Here is a 16,810-nt window from a genome sequence, read left to right as displayed (position 1 = left end):
TCATGGCTCGACCATGTTATGTGTACCTCAAGTTAAAGATGCCTGGCCCCAAAGGCGTGATCACCATCACTGGCAACCGGAAGAAAGCGGAAGAGTGTTTCCAGAACGGCTCAAAGATTGCGGATGACCAGATAACAGTGGTAGAGCTGGAGGAATACAAGAAGAATGCAGATCCGAGTGATTTAGTGTGGGCCAAGAAGCCCGCCACAGAGTCAGCATTTTAGTCGTCCGGTGAGATGAAGCCAGTTCATATCCACCCGACTGACCCCAATGCAGCTCCGACCCATATTTCCACACCACTCGACTCCAAATAGGAAGAAGCGCTCATCCAGTTCCTCTGTGAGAACTGGGACATCTTTGCATGGAAGCCAGCTGACATGTCGGGTGTTCCCAGGGGGCTGGCTGAGCATCGCCTTAGAGTCGATTCAAAAGCAAAACCTGTTAAGGAACATCTTCGACGGTCCGCTGTTCAGAAGAAAAAAGCCATTGGCGAGGAGGTGGCTCGGCTCCTTGCAGCAGAGTTCATCCGAGAGATATACCACTCCGAGTGGCTCGCCAATGTCGTCATGGTTCCCAAAAAGGACAATTCACTTCATATGTGCATTGATTTCAAACTATCAATAGGGCCTGCCCGAAAGATCATTTTCCTCTCCCTCGCATCGACCAAATTGTCAGTCGACCGCAGGGTGCGAGAGATTGTCTTTTCTAGACACTTATTCCGGGTATCATCAGATCCGTCTGTATGGGCCCGACGAAATCAAAACAGCTTTCATCACTCCATTCGGGTGCTTCTGCTATATCACCATGCCATTCGGCCTCACGAATGCCGGAGCCACGTTCATGAGAATGATTCAAAAGTGTTTACTCACTCAAATCAGTCGGAATGTGGAAGCATACATGGATGATATCGTGGTCAAGTCGCGAAAGGGTTCCGACCTGTTGACTGACTTAGCTGAAAAATTTGCCAATCTAAGGAGGTATGATATCAAGCTCAATCCATCGAAGTGCACATTCGGAGTACCTGGCGGAAAGTTACTCGGTTTTCTCGTTTCCGAACGAGGAATCGATTCTAACCCAGAAAAAGTTGGCACCATACTCCGAACGAAACGCCCTGTGCGTGTGCACGACGTCCAGAAGCTTACTGGATGCTTGGCCGCGTTAAGTCGATTCATCTCTCGCCTCGGTGAAAAGGCGTTGCCCCTTTACCGACCGATGAAGAAGGCAGACAAGTTCGAGTGGACTCCAGAAGCTGATGCAGCATTTGCCGAGTTAAAAACTCTGCTCTCCACCCAGCCGGCGCTTGCTGCTCCAATCAGCAAAGAGCCTCTGTTGCTTTATATTGCAGCCACAGGACAAGTCGTCAGTACAGTACTTACGGTCGAGCGGGAAGAAGAAGGGAAAGCCTTCAAAGTTCAGCGCCCAGTGTATTATCTCTCTGAAGTTTTGACCCCATCGAAGCAAAGATATCCTCATTATCAGAAGCTCGTATATGGGATCTACATGACCATGAAGAAGGTTGCTCATTATTTCTCTGATCATGACATTACAGTCGTTAGCGACGCACCATTTTCAGAGATTCTGCACAACAGAGATGCAACTGGTCGAGTGGCTAAATGGGCGATTGAACTCCTTCCCCTTGATATCAAATTCAAGGCAAAGAAAGCCATTAAGTCCCAGGCTATAGCAGATTTCCTTGCCGAGTGGATTGAGCAACAACAGCTGACTCAAGTCCACTCGGAGCATTGGACCATGTTCTTTGATGGCTCTAAGATGTTGAATGGTTCTGGTGCTGGGGTTGTTTTGGTTTCCCCCCATGGAGACAAGCTCAGATATGTGCTCCAGATCCACTTTGATTCCTCCAACAATGAAGCAGAATATGAAGCACTCTTGGATGGATTATGCATGGCCATTTCACTCGGCATCCATCGCCTTATGGTCTATGGCGATTCAGATTTGGTGGTCAATCAAGTGATGAAGGAGTGGGACGTTAGAAGCCTAGCCATGACTGGATACTGCAATGGAGTGAGGAAGCTCGAAAAGAAGTTCGAAGGGTTAGAGCTCCACCACATACCCCGACTGAAAAATCAAGCAGCTGACGATCTGGCGAAGATAGGATCCAAGAGAGAAGCCATCCCCAGTGATGTGTTTTTGGAGCATATCCACACTCCGTCAGTCGTAGAAGATCCTTTTACCGATGAAGCCCCGCAACCTAAGAGTGTCACGGACCCGACTGAGGTTGAAGTCCCAGCAGTGGTCGACCTGATCATGGAAGTTCTAGTGATCACTCCAGATTGGACAGTACCATATATCACGTATATCTTAAGGAAAGAGCTCCCGAAGGACGAAGACGAGGCTCGACAGATCGTCCGCCGATCTAAAGCTTTTACTGTGATAAAGGGATAGTTGTACAGAGAAAGCGCGACTGAAGTTGGTCAGAAATGCATAACGCTAGAGGAAGGCCGGATAATCCTTGATGACATCCACTCGGGAACCTGTGGCCATCATGCGTCCTCTCGGACCATCGTGGCCAAAGCATACCGAGCCGGATTTTATTGGCCAAGAGCAAATGAAATGGCGAAGGAGATAGTCGACAAGTGCGAGGGATGCCAATTTTACTCCAATATGTCACACAAGCCCGCGTCAGCTTTGAAGACTATACCACTCGTCTGGCCCTTTGCAGTGTGGGGTTTGGATATGGTCGGTCCTTTGAGAACAGGCAGAAGCGGTTTTCCCATGTGCTGGTAGCAGTCGACAAGTTCACTAAGTGGATCGAAGCTAAACCCATCAAGAACCTCGATGCCGGTACTGCTGTCAGCTTCATCAGAGAATTGATATTCAGATATGGGGTCCCGCACAGCATCATCACTGACAACGGGTCAAACTTAGACTCCGAAGAGTTCAGAGCTTTCTGCACATCTCAAGGCACGCGAGTCGACTACGCTTCAGTCGCTCACCCACAGTCGAATGGACAAGCAGAACGAGCCAACGGTTTGATTCTCAAAGGGTTGAAACCCCGTTTGATGCGTGATCTTAAGCATGCGGCTGGTGCATGGGTCGACAAACTTCCCTTAGTGCTTTGGGGGTTAAGGACCACGCCCAACCGGTCGACTGGGAGAACTCCATTCTTCTTGGTCTAGGGAGCTGAAGCAGTCTTGCCGAGTGACCTTCTCCACAATGCTCCCCAGGTCGAGCTCTACACTGAAGCCGAAGCAGAACAAGCGCGGCAGGATGCAGTCGACCTTTTAGAGGAAGAGAGGGAGATGGCTTTGATCAGATCGACCATTTACCAACAAGACTTGCGTCGCTTCCATGCCAAAAATGTGAAGAGTCGAGCCTTCCAGGAAGGAGATCTAGTTCTCCGAGTGGATCAGCAGAAACCACACAAGCTTGCTCCTTCTTGGGAAGGTCCCTTCATCGTCACCAAGGTTATCCACAATGGAGCATACCGTCTTTACAATGTCGAGCATCAGATCGACGAGCCCCGAGGTTGGAACGCGGAGCTTCTCCGCCCCTTTTACACCTAAGTATTCACTCGGACGAGTTGTAATAAAAGTACTTCTGTAGTTTATTTATTAAAGACAAGAGCTTTATAATCTTCGCTGTAATCATTATTTCTTTTGTCCACTCAAAACAATCCCCCAGTGGGTGGCTTGGCTGTGAATCCGATTCGCCCAAGTCTGTAAAAAAAATCCTAACCGAGTGGTGAGCCAGTCTCCCACACGAAGGCTTAGCTACGAAATCCGTTTCGCCTAAGATAAATAAAATCCTACCGAGTGGTAAGCCAGCCTTCCACTAGGAGGCTTAGCTGTAGTCCAAGTACTCGCCTAAGATAAATAAAATCCTACCGAGTGGTAAGCCAGCCTTCCACTCGGAGGCTTAGCTGCAGTCCAAGTACTCGCCTAAGATAAATAAAATCCTACCGAGTGGTAAGCCGGCCTTCCACTCGGAGGCTTAGCTGCAGTCCAAGTACTCGCCTAAGATAAACAAAATCCTGTCGAGTGGTAAGCCAGCCTTCCACTCGGAGGCTTAGCTGCAGCATTGCGCTCGCCTAAGTACAAATACAATGTGCGCTTCGCAAGGAGGACGAGGTGCAAGTCGACTGCTACCCTCTCCTTCCGAGCTACGCCACAAGTACAACATGCGCTCTGCAAGGAGGACGAGGTGCAGGTCGACTGCTACCCTCTCCTTCCGAGCTGCGCCACCAATTCAAAATCCTACCGAGTGGAGAGCAAACCTCCCACTCAGGGGCTTAGCTGCAACCCAGTGCTCGCCTAAGTATCTGAAATCCTACCGAGTGGAGAGCAAACCTCCCACTGGGGGCTTAGCTGCAGCCCAGTGCTCGCCTAAGTATGTGAAAATCCTACCGAGTGGAGAGCAAACCTCCCACTCGGGGGCTTAGCTGCAGCCCAGTGCTCGCCTAAGTATCTAAAAATCATACCAAGTGGAGAGCAAACCTCTCACTCGGGGGCTTAGCTGCAGCCCAGTGCTCGCCTAAGTGTATTGGGGAACAAGTCGATTGCAATAAGCGCTTCGCTTTAACCTGCAAAAGACACCTCAAACCAAATGCAAACATATTCAATGACGAATCCAAGTTTGGATAACACCTAACGGAACTGAAAGTGCTCAGGCGCTAGGCCTGTTAAGGTTTGTCGGTTACAAAACTCACTCGGCATACCGAGGCAAATTTAAAGTATCAAGCTCAGAAGTTTTTTACCCCCCCCCCCATGTGGAGGGCTGGAAGCTGCCACAAACTCGTCCAGATCAATTCCATCTACAATCCGAGTGGCAGCGGCAATGAAGGTCTCCATGAAAGATCTGAAGTCGTGCTTCTTGGTGTTAGCCACCCTAAGAGCCACCAGCTTGTCCTCTCGTGCATCCTTGCAGTGAACGCGGACCAGAGACAGAGCAACATCCGCACCGCACCTGGCCGAAGACTTATTCCACTCCTGCACTCGACTTGGGACCTCGTTCAGTCGAGTCATCAGAGACTCGAGGTCGTTCTAGAGTGTCTCTCTTGGCCAGAGTGTTGTGTCGATGCGAGAAGTTGTGACCTTCAGCCTTGCGAGATAATCGATGACAACAGCAACACGAGATTCAAGCCGGAGCATGTTCATGGCGACTTCATCTTTCACAGGAGAGTTGATGGGGTCCAGGTTTACTTCCAGTCGACCAGTCTCCTCTTCAAAGTTCTGACAAAATTCTGCAAGCACAACCACCGAGTCAAGACAAACAGTCGGAGGTTACAATTAAAATATTTGTTTGATACAAAGGATTACCTTCAAGCATGAGGAACAACTTCTTGGCGAGTCCACCCAGATAAGCCTCTAGATCGTTCTTCTTTCTCTTCAACTCACTGGCCTTGTCATTCAGGGTGGTCTTGTCACTTTTCAGTCGACTGACCTCCTGGTTGGCAGCATCAAGAGCAGCTTTCAGATTGGTGTTTTCTTCTTCAAGCTTGGTCACTGAAGCCAGCTTCTCATCCGCAAGCCTGGTCTTCTCTAAAGCAGTTTTTGCATCTCAGCCAAGTCAAGCTCTTGCTTCTTCAGGGCATCCCTCACTTTGTCTACAAAGTTACAGTGAGATTACATTCGGAAACAAGTGAGAGGCAAAGGCAGTCATCAAAGGCCTCACCAAGCATACCTTTAGCTTCCTCCTTCGCCTTCGTCAAGTTCTCTTGGGCCAGTTTCAGATCAAGCTCGAGCTGAATGTGTTTGTTCTCCAACTCAGTATAACGAGCCGCAAGGTCACATGATTTCTACGAAGAACCAATCGACAGATGTCAAAGACAATTCACTTCTGAGTGAGTAAGGAAAAATCATAGAGTTTCTAAGACTACGGCCGAAAGCAAACATTCAACCATAGTCTCGGGGACTACACCCAGTGGGTGCACTCAGCGTGCCCCCACTAGTTTCATCAGTTAGAGTCGACCAGTCGACTAACAACGCAAAAAAAAGAAGGGAGATGTTATTCAGATTGTAATCGACTGCCAGCAGTCGACCACAGTCTCGGGGACTACACCCAGTGGGTGCACTCAGCGTGCCCCCACCGGTCTATGAATCTATTTGACCTAGTCGAGTAAGGAAAAAACTTAAAGCCTATGGTCGACTGCCAGCAGTCGACCATAGCCTTGGGGACTACACCCAGTGGGTGCACTCAGCGTGCCCCCACTAATCCGGAATTTCAATCGACACACCCAGTGGGTGTAGGACAAACTCTAAGAATTGCAGAAAGAAGAGTTTACAGATATCATATCCTAACAGAACAGGCAGTGACCGACTGACCTGAACATTACTCTGAAGAGCCGAACTGGCGTCATAAGCTGCCTGGCTGGCTTCTCGTATTGCCTTCACTTGCTCCATCATGACCCCCGCTTGGCGTATTGCTTCTCTGGCAGCACTAGCTTGGTCTTCTAGAATGGGGTAGGTGGAGAAAAGCGAGGGTTGAGCAGCACTCGACGACAAAGGGCGAGCACTCGTCAATGGCACCGCAAAGGTTACGGTGGGTCGAGTGACATTGTCTCCCTCCACGACCAACGTCTCGGGTGCCGGAACATCCTGAGTCGCCTTGCCGGCAGACATTTTCTTGCTTCTCCTCTGCCGTGGTGGTTCTTCGTCGTCGTCGTCAGGAAGGTCAATAACAATGTTAGATGAAACTGCAGAAAGAATCAAAATTAGAGACAATAAGTTAGTCGACTAAAAACAGCATCACAAGAGTCATACCAGGTTTCGAGGTAGCAGCATCCTCCATCTCGTGGTCTTCAGCCCTCGCCGAAGTATCGGAAGTAGCAGCGTTGCAGTTCCAAAAGTCAGTAGATTGGCTCATGAGTCGACCAAGAACAAGTTCATGAAACGGGGAAAACTCAAGACTACCATTACCCTGAGATAGTGGGGATCACCATCTTCATCTTCGGCAAGACCTTCGCAGGTTTCGACGGTGCCACTCGAGATTGCTTCGGAGCCTTCTCAGTCGGTGTCGGAGAAGTAGTCCGAGGGCGCTTGGTCGACTGGGTAGCGGTCGCGACCCCCTTACCACGCTCAGTCGCGGGATCATGGGCAAGCTTCGAGCGTCTTTCCGAGCGGGGAGGTACAACTTCCTCCTCCCCCTCCTCTTCTTCCTCCTCACCAGAGTCGTCGCCCTCGTCGTCGTCGTCAGCATCGGAATCCCACTCCTCTGGGCTTTTGCCCCCGCTTCCTTCCTCCTCCTCAGTCGGCATCTGCGCTCCATTGGGCATCGAGTATAATTCAGTGGTGGCCTGTCAGACAACAAAGCAAAACAAAGATCAATCGACCAATTCGCGGCAAAGCAGAATGGATAAAGCAAGATTACAATCGGAGATAAGTGACCATACCGTGTCCGGTGTATAAGTACAGTCGAGTGGCGGGATCCTCCTGGCCCCTCGAGGGTTGTCCTTGTTCCCTGTGATGGCAGCCACCCACCTCTCCAGCATGGCATCGTCGACTGCTTCTGGATGGACCCGAGTGGTGTCTTCGGTACCGCAGTACAGCCACATCGGGTGGCCTCGGTACTGAAGCGGTTGAATGCGCCGCCTAAGGAATACTTCCAGAAGATCCATGCCCGTCACTCCGTCCCGAACGAGTTGGACCACGCGCTACATCAACATTTTTACCTCGGCTTTCTCCTCAGGAAGCACCTTCAGAGAAGACGGTTTGTCCACTTGGTCCATGGAGAACGGAGGGAGACCAGTCGACTGCCCCGGCGTCGACTCGTCTTGGCAGTAGAACCAAGTCGACTGCCACCCTCTGACCGACTCAGGAAGGGTCATGGCCGGGAAAGTGCTCTTATTCCTCAACTGAATCCCAAGACCCCCACACATCTGAATAACCTTGGTCCTCTCATCGTCCGGACTTGCCTTTTTCACTGTTTGTGAGCGACAGGTGAATATGTGCTTGAAGAGACCCCAGTGCGGTCGACAACCCAGGAAGTTCTCGCACATGGACACAAAGGCAGCAAGATAGGCGATGGAATTGGGATTGAAATGGTGGAGTTGCACCCCAAAGAAATTCAGAAACCCTCAGAAGAAAATACTCGGCGGCAGAGAAAAACCACGGTCTACGTGAGTGGCTAAGAGAACGCACTCACCCTCCTGCGGCTGCGGTTGACACTCGGTCCCCGGGAGCCTCGCTGACCTGTGGGGGATCAGTCCCTCATTGGCCAGGTCGTTGAGATCTTTCTCAGTGATGGTCGAGCGGATCCAATCCCCTTGGACCCAACCCTTCGGCAGGCGGGACCTTGACGAAGATCCGCCCCGACTAGACGGTCTCCTCTTCGCTTGCCCCGTCGCCGTCGCCTTCTTCGCGCGCTCTAGGGCCGCCGTTTTCTCCTTCACCAGTATCACCGGCGAAGCGCGCGAGGGGCAGACGGGCAGAGGCGAGAGCAGGCGCAGTGGGCGGAGCAAAGAGGGAAGAGAGAAGAATGGGAAGGCACTGTTCAAAAAACCCTCCCTCGGCGCTTTATATAAGGGCGCTTCCGAGTGGCTGACGAGGGGGTCCGAGCGATCCTGTCACATCCCGAAACAGTCGCGCACGCACGATACGTGGCGAAAAAGGTGGCGCGGAAATCGAGGCATCCACGCCTTATCCCGTCCGACTGCCGCAGACCGCCCCGCTTCGCGCGCTTCCCAAATTTCGGATCCCGCAAAATCCGCTAGCAGCAGATCAATCTGTCAGACGATATCTTTCACGCGATCCGTCGCTCGGAAGATTCACCAAAATTCAAAAGTTCACTCGACAGAAGATAAGAATGGATCAAGGCGACTGAAGTAAAAGTTGACGCCAACGCCGAAAGAAAAATCGCCGATCCAAGATACGACACAATCAAAGCGCAGGAAATGAGTCGGAGAAAATCATCAACTCCTTCCTCACTCGAACCTCTATCCATTTGGGGGCTAATGATGATGTTATGTACCTAGGATAGGGTCACGGACCTATCTAGGATACCATGCCCAAGGACATCGTTAGACGAAGCTACCTTCCAGTCGACCAAGAGAGACTTCACTCGACCGGCTAGAAGACACTCGACGAACCTAAAGACACTCGACCATGAAGACTCACTCGACCATCAGGAGTTCAGGATCTACTCTCTATCCAAACGGTCTGTAATTAAGTAGTCTTAATGGTCATGATGACACTTTAAGTAGGGCGTTATCAGTAACGCCCGGCCTTAATGTACTTTAATCCTCTGCTACGTGGGTTGGCTGGGGTCCTGGCGTCCTCTATATAAGCCACCCCCCTCCACTGGTAGACGGGTTCGCACCCCTGTAATCCTCAAACACACAAACCAGTCGACCGCCTTCGGGCTCCGAGACGTAGGGCTATTACTTCCTCAGAGAAGGGCCTGAACTCGTTAAACACTCGTGTGTACAACTACTCCATAGCTAGGATCTTGCCTCTCCATACCTACCCCCATTCTACTATCAGGCTTAGAACCACGACAGGTGGCGTGGGGATCGCCGGAGAAAAAGCTCGACACAGGGGGGCCTAGAGGGATGGTCAGGGCGGCGGCGGACCGGCAGTGGGGAGTTTTTTGGGGCGGGCAGGGCGACGCACCGCCGGCCGTGGGCTGCGGGGGGCTGTTGTTTGGCCGGTGGTGGCTGGCGGCTCAGGGGGGGTGGAGGTTGAAGATGAACCGCAGGCCCTTGATTTCGTATCCAACGGCTGCAAAATCGACTGACCAGAGATGAAAAAGTCAGTCGACCGACCTGTAGCCTCACCTTGCTAGTGCGTTCAGTTTCGACAGCAAAATTCAGTTTCGACAGCAAAATTGAGTTTCGATAGTTAGGTTTAGTTTCGACAGTTAAGTTCAGAGATGAGCGGCTGATGTATTTTACATCTAGCACTTTGTGGTTATGTATTTTACGTCATGTATTGGAGATGCTATTAGAATTCCACTCAGGTTAACGTTGTTCGTTGTCTCTCTTGTCCTACTTCAGCCTCGTCGTCGTACAACTCAACGGAGCTGCTCCAACAACGAAACCCTCCATCACAGCGGAGCAGTACCTCGGGCTCCATCTCCAGACGCCTAAGATCTTCTTCCCCTCCTCCGACAGCAAAGTCAGCCGGAGCATCCTCACCGGCCAACCCAATCACGCTGAGATCGACATGGCTTCGCCAAAAGAGGTTGTACACTTGTTGCATCTCTTTTTTACTCTACATGTTATATATATTGTCCGCTGAGCACTCGTAGTAACAGGAAATACGATTATTTTATCCTACTATATGACAAGAAGTGAGGTACCAGGCAACTTAGCTATCCATGATGGACTCTCTTGAACGCCATCATTATTTATCTCTGCGCGTTTGAGCTGTGCATTTGTCGATGAGCCTAGGAGTTGAGCTAGTATGGCAGTGACCTGGGTCCAAAGTAATAGAAGTAGCACAAAAACAATTTTTTAGTGTAGGATTTTCCTTGCTCAAGCCTGCCTACTAGAATCGCCACTGCTTGAAAGGAAAAGTGAATGAAAAACATAGGAATTGGAAAGTTTCCTATGGTACTACTTTTCATGAATTTGGTGCAAAGGAATGGAGCAAAGAAAAACCATAGGAATTCTAATTTCCACTTCTCCTCCTTTTCATATTCCTATTCATCAAGCACAAGACTAAGATATAGTAGCATAATAGCATTGTAACCGTACATTTTTCTTGTTGTTTGACTTAATCTCACCATGCTTTTTTGCATCCTGTGATCTTCCAATTGTTGTGAATCAAACACCCAGATTGGCAGAAATCCTGTGTTTTTAAATTCTCTGTTTTGCACGTGCATTCCTATCCTATTCCTGTCTATTTGTATCCCTGCATTGTTAGAATCCTCAAATTCAAACAAGCCCTTACTCAATTACTTCTGTTACAGATATGTGTCAAAGAAAACCTTGTGTGGTTTGTCCTGCTCCTACGGCGCTGTGTTCCACCCCAGCTCAGCTGCTCCAACGACGGAAGGGTTCACCATAGCAGGGATCCGCTCTCCAGACTATCTTTCGCCGCGTCATATCTTCTTCCCTACTGCCGGCAGCCACGACAACTGCATTACCATCATCAACTGAGCAGATGACCTTGAGGACTACACGGGTCCGCAAGAGAGGTCGCACTCTTCCGTGTCTGCTTACGTTATGCGTCGCTTAATATGATGACATGCTACATTATCGTCGTGTTCACCTATTAGACTCCGAGTCAGGTCCAAACTAATGCTGAAACTTGAGTTTTTAAATGGTTGTGGGGTACATATTGGGGCAGCAATCAGTACTATCTGTCTACTATCTGGTTAATCTCCGGTGTCTACTATGAGTTTCATGTTGGGTGCAAACAAACATTAAAGGAGCCATTATCTGTATTTTTTAACTAAATCTATTATCTGCCCGCTATCATTGGTTTTGGGTCTATCCACAGTTTGCTACCATCACTCTGGATTTGTGCATGCACTCCTTACATAATCTCACTATGTTTTATTCCTATGCATGCCAGTTATTGTACACAATGGAACTGATCATGTAGAGCAAAAGAGATGAGCCTTGCGTGGCAATAAAATTTCATGCAGACGTCGTTCCATGTTGGGTGCAAAGGCAGCCCCCCCTCCACCCATTTTAGATCGTAATCAAGAGGAAGATAACTGTTCTGAGGGGGATTCAGAAGGAGACGACCACTCCTATTTATCCCATGAGGTCTTCGCTCTAACTTGGCATGCTGATGTTGGTAATATCATGCATATGGTGCCTTGCATTGCTTACTGTGTACATTAAAGATGCCATCTGCTTAGTTTAGACATGCTTTGTGTCAATGCCATTTGTTTTGTTTCTTTATCGTATATGTGAATCATGCAATACCATCTTGTCTAGCCAGGCATCATATATGTGAATTTTGCAATGCCACCCTGGTTAGCCAGTCATCTTATATGTGAATTATATCATGCCATCATTTTTTTATTATGTGTTAAATTTGTCAACAATTTTAGTACATTCAATTACTCTTCCTATGCATCAGCCATTCGACACGGTCATGGAAAAATCTGGAGTGGAAACAAGGTCTTCAGAGCAGACAATGCTATCTGACGAAGCGCATGTCTTGCTGGTTACCGATAGCTCCTCAGAGGAGGATTCAGAGACAGATGACCAGTCATATTTCCCCCCTGAGGTGCATGCCCTAACTTGGCAGGGTTATGTTACTCATATCATGTGTATGGTATCTTGCATTGCTATGTCATTTGCTTAGTTTAGACATGCTTTGTGTGAATGCCACCTGTTTAGTGTAAACAAGGTCTTCAGAGCAGACAATGCTACCTGCTGAAGCGGATATCTTGCTGGTTACAGATAGCTCTTCAGAGGAGGATTCAGAGGCAGATGACCAATCCTATTATCCCCCTGAGGTGTATGCTCAAACTTGGCAGGGTTATATTACTCATATAATGCATATGTTGTATTGCAATGCTTATTTTTTACATCATATACACAATATTGAATGCCATCTCCTTAGTTGACACATCATATATGAAATTGCCCTCTGCTCACTTCCTTAGTATATAAATCATATATTTGAATTATGTCATGCCATGATGTTTACATAGACAGCATGTATCTGAATTATGGCATGCCAACCCATTTTCTAAAGACACAATATAGTTATATCATCTCATCCTGTTTACATAGTCATCATATTTTAAATTATGTCATTCTATCCGTGAATTATATCATGCCATCATGTTTCCATCGACGGCATGTTTGTGATTCATGGCATGCCAACCACTTTAATAGACACATCGTATAGTTATATCATGTCATCCTGTTTACATAGTCATCATATTTTGAAGTACGTCATTCTATCCTGTTTAGTTATCCATCATACATGTGAAATTGTGTCATGCTATCCTGTTTAATTAGCCATCATATATGTGAAATTATGTCCTGCTATTCTGTTTGCTTAGACAACATAAATGTGAATTATTTCATGCCCTGTTTTCTTCCCTACTATCCATCGCACCTGTCTATCTTACATGTCTGTACATTCAATTAATTTTCTTGTTTATCAGCCATTTCAATTAGAGGGAGTGATGGCAGTATCTGTGGGAGTAAAAACACGGTCTTCAGAAAAGATCGTGCTACCTGTCGATGCAGATAGAACCACGGTTGTACCTGCCCAAGAATCAGCCCCACCACACATAACCCACACTCATGCAGATTGTACCCCTACCCGGTTGGACAGAGAACCAGCTACACCCCTTCTAACCCCAACCCAAGCAGATAGACACCCAGTTCCCGTTGACACAGCACCGTCTCCACCACAGAGCACCCAAACACGAGCAGTTAGTAAGGCAACTGCAGTGCCCAAATCACGAGGACCACCACTCTGAACCCAAAGTCAATGCTTAAAGCAGAAGAAGAATTGTTCTCAGGTCAGGTTCCGTAGCTATGGTTCATACTACTTTGCTCTTACATCACTGTATTTACTGATACCAACCAATTTCAAATTTGAAGGATGCAATTGAAACTCCAATGGCGCAACAGGTATGTTTTAAACCTGTTTCTTCAACGTGTTTGGCTGTTTGCTGTTGTAACTTGCTCTATGTTGATTTCAGTTTCAATTGAATAAACAGTTATGTTCTCATGCCATGCACATTACAAGTGTTGTTATTGCTGTGTAGTTTCCCACACTTATATTCTGTCTATGCTACTTTGTCTTGATTCGAACTGTATCTATCTTGATTTGGCAACATAAACTAGAATGATATAGACCATACAGTGACCATACTACATAGATATATGTTTGTTTCATGCTGTTATCATGTCCACCTTACTACTGAATTGGATTACCAAAATGAGTTTCATATACTACATTGTAAACCTGAGATGTGTTTGTTTGTTTCCCTTTTAGAACGCGGATAAAATATTGGAGAAGAGTACCCTGTTATGCAATGGTAAAGGAAGTAATGCAGATAAGGTTCAAGATAGTGAGACATCCATGTTGGTCTCCAAGAAAGCTAATAAAAACTATATTGAGGACACTGAGACAACCCCAAAGTCATGTCTTGATGTAGTGTTCGAGTTACTGGCTACCACTGCTGGCACCAGCTCTTCGAACTCGTTGCCTGAATCAGTTCGGCTTCTTGAGTCTCAACTTCAAGTTGAAAGGCATCGATCAAATGTTATGCGACAGGAAGCCGAAGGACTGAGGAAGTCCCTGCAGAATTCAGATGCATACTTTCTGGTGCAACATCAGGCGCTTGAGGACTTAAGCGCCAAACAAGAGAAAGTTAATAAGCTTGTTAAGCATCTTGCCAGCATTATGGGTACCCAAGATATTGTTTCTTGAGCTCTTCTGAAGTGGTTTTAGTTCTGGACTTGTTTTGCTGCGGCGTTTATATGCTGCTGTGTTCCCTATATTTGCACTGGTGGCGAACTTTGATGCCCAGTGGATGTAATATGTGTAATAGCCGTGATAGCCTAGTGTAAGTTGCTTGCTTATTTATTTCCTTGTTTTCTTGTTTATTTGTTTGCTTGTAGTCAGTGCAGTTCTTTTTCTGCGGTTTGCTAGTGGCTGCAACAACCTATTTTTTAAAACTAGGCCACAATAACCATGGGCTAATATTTACTGTAGTGACACTGCACCTACGGGCCGTAGAAATAGTGGGCCTTCTACGGGCCATATAAACAGTGGGACTTCCACGGGCCGTAGAAACAATGGGCCTTCTACGGGTCGCAGAAACAATGGGCCTTCTACTGGCCGCAGAAACAATGGGCCTTGTACGGGCCGTATCATCAATGGGCCTTATACGGGCAGTATGATCGATTGGCCAAACATGGGCCAATAACAGGATGCATTATGGTCGTAAACGGGCTAGAGTTGGAATCGTCCGTTCATGGGCCGACCATAACAGGCCATCATTAATAGGACGTATTTCAAGACGCTATGAAAATGGTCCAACGTGTTGACGGACCACAAACGGGCCGACTGTAACCACGGGCTGAATTTGGCCCATAAGCAGAAAATGATAGTAACAGCCGTAAGTAAACGAATGCTGGAAATGAGCCCAAGAATAAATGGGCTCTGAGAAGGCCGAAAGATAACATGGGCTGGAAACAGCCCAACGGAATAACGAGCCCTTAATGGGTATAAAGTGATACACTATTCATTACGGACCAGTTTCACCACGGGCTGTTAATGGGTGTAAAGTAATACACTATTCATTACGGGCCAGTTTCAACATGGGCCGTTAATAGGCCAAGAGTTACATAGGGCCTCATATGGGCCGAAAGACGTCATGGGCCATACATGGGCCAGAAGTGAAAACGGGCTGGAATCATATTGGGTGGCCCAGATGACGCTACTGGGCCTAATTCAGATAGGGCGTAACGGGCCTTGGGTTAGCGGGCTGTAAATGGGCTATATGCGAACAGGCCGTTAACAGGCTTTACATGGGCCGGCCCGCCACCTTTTGACCAAGTCAAATGGGCCGGCCTTTTCACAGGAATGGGCCTCTGTTGGGCCGTGCCACGTGTCGACGTATCATAGGCGCCTTCTGTCCAATGAGTGGATGACATCTATCCCAACGGTGAGTTGACACGTGTTTCCTCCAGCCAATGATGATTTAACACGTGGAAAATCCCCATTGGTCGGGGTTGTTAACGGGTTATCGGATCCAAAACCCGACCCGATAGCTTAACGGTGTTCCGTTACGGTGGATGCCACGTGTCAGTCACCCTTGACGAAAGCACTTCTGTGACGCGCGATTTATCGTCATGGAAGTGGACACTTCCGTGATGATAATTTTGGTAATGTCATGGAACACTTCTACGACAACACACGTATGACTATCTTGATTCTGTCATAAATTTGTCATGGACGTACATGCATGACAAAAAATGCGACCTACTATGACAAACACGTATCATCACGGAAGTGTATTTTTTTGTAGTGTTATTGTGATAATTATGAAAGTGGATTTGGAGAGGTTGTGACTTTATTTAGTGATGAATCCACTATTTTGGAAGAGGTTCCAATTGATTATGAGAATAAAGTTGCTATCTATGATGATTATTGTGATGACTTGTATGCTATTAATAATCATTATAACCAGGAAACTTGTCATCATGATTTTATTTTTCAATTGGATTATGCCTCACATGATAGTTATTTTGTTGAGTTTGCTCCCACTACTATTCATGAGAAGAAATTTGATTATGTGGAGAGTAATAAAAATTCTATGCTTGTAGATCATGAAAACAATGCTTTATGTGATGTTTATATTGTTGAATTCATTCATGATTCTAATGAAAATTATTATGAGGGAGGAACATATGCTTGTTGGAATTGCAATAATATCAAGTTTCCTCTCTATGTGCTTAAAGTTTTAAAGTTATGCTTGTTTTGCCTTCCTATGCTAGTTGATTATTATTCCCATAAGTTGTTTGCTCACAAAATCCCTATGCATAGGAAGTGTGTTAGACTTAAATGTGCTAGTCATATTCTTCATGATGCTCTCTTTATGTTTCAATTGTTATCTTTTATGTGAGCATTATTGAAATCATCATTCCTAGCTAGGGGCGTCAAACGATAGCGCTTGTTGGGAGGCAACCCAACTTTATTTATGTTCCTTGATTTTTGCTCCTGTTTAGTAATAAATAATTCATCTAGCCTCTAGTTATATGTGGTTTTATGTTTTAATTAGTGTTGTGCCAAGTAGAACCTTTGGGAAGACTTGGGTGAAGTCTTTATGATCTTGCTGTAAAAAACAGAAACTTTAGTGCTCACGAGATTAGCTGCCATTTTTTACTGGAGAGTACTTTTAGCTTTGTTGTTTTTGTAGATGA

Source organism: Triticum aestivum, chromosome 3B (genome assembly GCF_018294505.1).
Source record: "Triticum aestivum cultivar Chinese Spring chromosome 3B, IWGSC CS RefSeq v2.1, whole genome shotgun sequence".
Lineage (NCBI taxonomy): Eukaryota > Viridiplantae > Streptophyta > Magnoliopsida > Poales > Poaceae > Triticum > Triticum aestivum.
This window is presented reverse-complemented; position numbering follows the sequence as displayed.